At 46.2% G+C, this 6,001-nt stretch overlaps 1 long non-coding RNA gene across 1 annotated transcript; it reads right to left on the bottom strand.

Moving 5' to 3' along the window:
• Positions 1–4,574: 4,574 nt before the first annotated feature.
• LOC119359170 lies at positions 4,575–5,013 on the bottom strand. Its single transcript, XR_005172400.1, has 3 exons — positions 4,947–5,013; positions 4,758–4,866; positions 4,575–4,654 (listed from the first exon to the last, which is right to left on the bottom strand). It is a non-coding gene; the product is annotated as an uncharacterized LOC119359170 (long non-coding RNA).
• Between the last annotated feature and the right edge of the window lie 988 nt (positions 5,014–6,001).

Raw genomic sequence — 6,001 nt, 5'->3', positions numbered from 1 at the left:
TGGTGACGATCTTGATGTTCTACTGTCGCAGGGCTTCGCCTAAGCACCACTACAATATTATCGAGGAGTATGGTGGAAGGGGGCACCGCACACGACTAAAAAAACGATCACGAGGATCAACTTGTGTGTCTATGGGTGCCCCTGCCCCCGTATATAAAGGAGTGGAGGAGGGGAGGAGGCCGGCCCTAGGAGGGGCGCGCCAGGGGAGTAGGATTCCTACTCCTAGTTGGAGCAGGTTTCCTCCTTTCCTAGTCCAACTAGGAGAAGGGGGGAAAGGGGGGAAGAGGGGAAGGAAGGGAGAGAGGGGCTGCGGCCCAAACCCCTTATCCAATTCGGACTGGGCTTGGGAGGGGCGCGCGCCACCTCCTGGTCCTTCCCACTAAGGCCCATTAAGGCCCATTGCTTCTTCCTCGTATTCCGTAACTCCCCCGGTACCTCCGAAAATACCCGAATCACTCGGAACCTTTCCGATGTCCGAATATAGTCGTCCAATATATCGATCTTTACGTCTCGACCATTTCGAGACTCCTCGTCATGTCCCCGATCTCATCCGGGACTCCGAACTCCTTCGGTACATCAAAACACATAAACTCATAATAAAACTGTCATCGAAACCTTAACCGTGCGGACCCTACGGGTTCGAGAACAATGTAGACATGATCGAGACACGTCTCCGGTCAATAACCAATAGCGGAACCTGGATGCTCATATTGGCTCCCACATATTCTACGAAGATCTTTATCGGTCAGACCGCATAACAACATACGTTGTTCCCTTTGTCATCGGTATGTTACTTGCCTGAGATTCGATCGTCGGTATCTCAATACCTAGTTCAATCTCATTACCGGCAAGTCTCTTTACTCGTTCCGTAATACATCATCTCGCAACTAACTCATTAGTTGCAATGCTTGCAAGGCTTATGTGATGTGCATTACCGAGAGGGCCCAGAGATACCTCTCTGACAATCGGAGTGACAAATCCTAATCTCGAAATACGCCAACCCAACATGTACCTTTGGAGACACCTGTAGAGCTACTTTATAATCACTCAGTTACATTGTGATGTTTGGTAGCACACAAAGTGTTCCTCCGGCAAACGGGAGTTGCATAATCTCATAGTCATAGGAACATGTATAAGTCATGAAGAAAGCAATAGCAACATACTAAACGATCGGGTGCTAAGCTAATGGAATGGGTCATGTCAATCACATCATTCTTCTAATGATGTGATCCCGTTAATCAAATAACAACTCTTTTGTTCATGGTTAGGAAACATAACCATCTTCGATTAACGAGGTAGTCAACTAGAGGCATACTAGTGACACTCTGTTTGTCTATGTATTCACACATGTATGATGTTTCCGGTTAATACAATTCTAGCATGAATAATAAACATTTATCATGATATAAGGAAATAAATAATAACTTTATTATTGCCTCTAGGGAATATTTCCTTCAACCTACGCATCAAAACCATAATGATAGTTTGTCAAGTTGGTGCTGTTTTAACCTTCGCAAGGACCGGGCGTAGCCACACTCGGTTCAACTAAAGTTGGAGAACCTGACACCCGCCAGCCACCTGTGTGCAAAGCACGTTGGTAGAACCAGTCTCGCGTAAGCATACGCGTAATGTCGGTCCGGGCCGCTTCATCCAACAATACCGCCGAACCAAAGTATGACATGCTGGTAAGCAGTATGACTTATATCGCCCACAACTCACTTGTGTTCTACTCGTGCATATAACATCAACGCATAAAACCTGGCTCGGATGCCACTGTTGGGGAACATAGTAATTTCAAAAAAATTTCTACGCACACGCAAGATCATGGTGATGCATAGCGACGAGAGGGGAGAGTGTTGTCTATGTACCCTCGTAGACCGTTCGCGGAAGCGTTATATCAACAGGTTGATGTAGTCGTATGTCTTAACGATCCGACCGATCCAAGCACCAAAAGCATGGCACCTCCGAGTTCTGCACACGTTCGGCTCGGTGATGTCCTCGCCTTCTCGATCCAGCAAGAGGGGCGAAGTAGTAGATGAGTTCCGGCAGCACGACGGCGTGGTGACGGTGTTGGTGATGAACAATCTTCGCAGGGCTTCGCCTAAGCACTACGAAAACTATGACGGAGGATAAACTAGAGGGGGCAGGGTTGCCGGCACATGGCTTGGTGTTTCTTGATGTGTCTTTGGTGCTAGCCCTACCCCTCTATTTATATTTTGAGCCCTGAGGTCGAAATTTGGAGTAAAAGCCTCCACAAAGTCGGTTTCACCCGAAAGGCAAGAGTCCGTCTCAGACTCCAGGGCCAGACGCCAAGGTTCCCGGCGTCTGGACCCAGACGCAAGGGACCCTGGCGTTTGGCCCCTGGACTCCGCAAAACTTCCTTTTGCGCTTTCCAAAAACCTTGTGGACTTTCCCTTTGGCCCCAAAAAAGTGTTCTCATACCCAAACATTTCGGGAAACATCCGGAACCCCTTCCGGTAAATTCCGGAACCCTTCCGGTGACCAAACACTATTATCCCATATATCAAACTTTATCTCCGGACCATTCCGGAGTTCCTCGTCATGTCTGTGATCTCATCACGGACTCCGAACAACATTCGGTCACCAACATACATAACTCACATAGTACTATATCGTCAACGAACGTTAAGCGTGCGGACCCTACGGGTTCGAGAACTATGTAGACATGACCAAGACACCTCTGTGGTCAATAACTAATAGCGGGACCTGGATGCCCATATTGGCTCCTACATATTCTACGAATATCTTTATCGGTCAGACCGCATAACAACATACGTTGTTCCCTTTGTCATCAGTATGTTACTTGCCCGAGATTCGATCGTCGGTATCTTAATACCTAGTTCAATCTCGTTATCGGCAAGTCTCTTTACTCGTTTCGTAATACATCATCCCGCAACTAACTCATTAGTTGCAATGCTTGCAAGGCTTATAGTGATGTGCATTACCGAGAGGGCCGAGAGATACCTCTCCGACAATCGGAGTGACAAATCCTAATCTCGAAATACGCCAACCCAACAAGTACCTTTGGAGACACCTGCAGAGCACCTTTATAATCACCCAGTTACGTTGTGACGTTTGGTGGCACACAAAGTGTTCCTCCGGTAAACGTGAGTTGCATAATCTCATAGTCATAGGAACATGTATAAGTCATGAAGAAAGCAATAGCAACAAACTAAATGATCAAGTGCTAAGCTAACGGAATGGGTCAAGTCAATCACATCATTCTCTAATGATGTGATCCCGTTAATCAAATGACAACTCATGTCTATGGTTAGGAAACTTAACCATCTTTGATCAACGAGGTAGTCAAGTAGAGGCATACTAGTGACACTCTGTTTGTCTATGTATTCACACATGTATTATGTTTCCTGATTAATACAATTCTAGCATGAATAATAAACATTTATCATGAAATAAGGAAATAAATAATAACTTTATTATTGCCTCTAGGGCATATTTCCTTCATTACCAGCATCTTCTTCTTCTCCTCCTCTGTCTTTGACAGCTCTGCCTTCAAGTTCCCCACTACAGTCTCAAGCTCAACAATCTTCACATCAACATATTCCTTCTGCTCCTTCTGATTGTTTAACTCCACACCCCTCTGCTGCTGGGCATCCAAGAGAGAATTCACATCAGCATACAAACTGTCATAGTTCTCCTGTAGTTTCTTCTTCTCGTCCTCTTTCTTTGACAACTCTGCCTTCAAGTTGCCAACTACAGTTTCAAGCTCAGCAATCTTCACTTCAAGATATTGCTTCTGCTCCTTTTGATTGGTTAACTCCACACCCCTCTCCTGTCGGGCATTCAAAAGAGCATTCACATCAGCATACAAACTGTCATAGTTCTCCTGTAGTTTCTTCTTCTCTTCTGTCAGGTTGTGAATTGCAAAGGAACTCTCTAGATTGTCATTGGTCCTAGCTGACTTAGTCTCCTCATACATATCCCATAGCTTGGCCAATGCCTTCTCCATTGAGTCTGGCCATTCAAAATCAATCCATTGAACTACTCCATAGTTTATGCCTTCCTGTATTATAAACAATAAAAGAATAAATAATTGTCTAAGACCATCAAACCAACAGGTTCATGTATCTAATATGTGCACTGTTAAACAGACAAATTAACAAGTCACTAAGCACTCACATGTTCCTTACCATACAACAAACAAATTAACAATGCCCACTGATAAACAAGTCATTAAGCATTGACCATAATAAACAATGACTACCATCCACTAATGAGAACACACTCCAACACAGTGGCTAAAGCAAATTAAACAAAGACAAAGCACTTAACCAAGCTTAACAACTTGATAGACAAAGGAGTAAGCACTGACCACAATAAACAATGTGTGGTCAGAACAAGCTAAAAAAATCCACTAATGACAAGGCATGTCATAATAGGCTAAACAAAGACCAAGCTAAAAAATCTTAAGAGCTTGATAAACAAAGCATTAAGCAAACAACTTCCTTTACATAGGATGTGAATCATACCTTCTTAGCACATCCAAGAAACCTCCTGCCCGTGTGCATCCCTTCAAATGCTACAAAGCGTTTGCCGGCTCACCGTGTTCACACAACACATTCACATCTGCGTCAGTACCATTGAAATTCGGATCGTGCATCGTAGCTGGAAGCTGCGGGAGCAAGCAAAGAGAAGGCTAGGTTCAGATCGAGCTCAGCGGAAAAATCCCCAATTCACTAACCCTAACCCTAACTCTAGGTATCTAACCAACTGACCTTGATGATGCCATCGCAGGAGGAGGAGATGTTCAGGACTGAATCCTCACTGGTCTCGTCGCTCCACGACACCATGGCACCGGGGAGCAGCAGAACGGCGGTCGGCGGTCTGGCGGCGCCGGGGAGGAAGAACAGAGTGAGGAGAGGGCGAGGCAGAGGTGAGAGTGTGAGGAGAGAGCTGGATCGAACCTGTTTTTACCCACACGCCGGAGCAGTAGCGGCCGCCACGCCGTTAGATGGCGTGAGCTCGTGGCCGTGACGCCACGTCCCCAAAATCGGGCCCCACCTGTTATAATAGTGCTTAAAATGCCCCAACAGAAGGTTTGGTGTTTTCTGCAAATGATTAGGCGCAAAATCAGTGTTTTCTAGTAAAAAACGTAGAAGAGTCTTTTCTACAACTCTAGACTTTAATGTGGTGGTTTTTTACAATTCACTCCTAAGGAAGGAGACCCTCAACAGCCCTTTCTCTGGCTGCATGGGTTTGATCGAGTGGTGATGGCTACTGACGACAAATGGGTGAGAGGAATGACGTATATACGTGTGCAACGATGCCGAGGTTGGGTGCCACCACGGGGTGTCGTGCACGCGGTGTCGGCTCGCCCCGGCTGGATAAGAGCGGCGCCGACTCAGGTGGAGACATAGCAGTGTGCAGGCGCATGGAGGGCTCGGGGGGAAATGTGACTTCCCACACTTGATTTTTCTTATAGTAAAAAAGGTGACGTAAAAAAGGGACAAAACTAAATCTAGATCTAAATTCAAGTGCCGTAGATATAATTTACTTCATACGGATAGGATGCATCGAGGTGATGATCAGCTGGTATCCTCCTCCTTGTTCGACGATTCCCTAACGTGAATGAGCACAATCTGTTCTCCCGGCAACCGTGGCCCTCGTCGCTCACCACGTCAGGAGTATGTGGCGGAGGAGGATTCTTGGTAGTTTCCTAATGCAACTCGTGGTAGTTCGGCTTCTCTCTCGATATGTCATGGGTTGCGACCTGCCGACAGGGGCGGAGCTAGCCTAATGCAAGGGTATGCAACGCATACCCAACATTTTCTGCTAATTCGTTTCTGTATATCTACCCGTATATGCATATATAACAAGCATGGCCATCATTTTACACCTACCATGCATGAAATTCAGCAAAGAAGCGCTCCAGCGCCTCGCTTCCTTGCCTGGGCTCGCCGTCTACACTGGGCCTTGACTTGGTAGTCTGGGTCTGGGAATCCTGTTGCTAAAAATAAGG

This window comes from Triticum dicoccoides, chromosome 2A (genome assembly GCF_002162155.2).
Source record: "Triticum dicoccoides isolate Atlit2015 ecotype Zavitan chromosome 2A, WEW_v2.0, whole genome shotgun sequence".
In the NCBI taxonomy this organism is placed as follows: Eukaryota; Viridiplantae; Streptophyta; class Magnoliopsida; order Poales; family Poaceae; genus Triticum; species Triticum dicoccoides.
The sequence above is the reverse complement of the archived record's forward strand: the minus strand, read 5'-3'. Positions and strand labels throughout refer to the sequence as shown.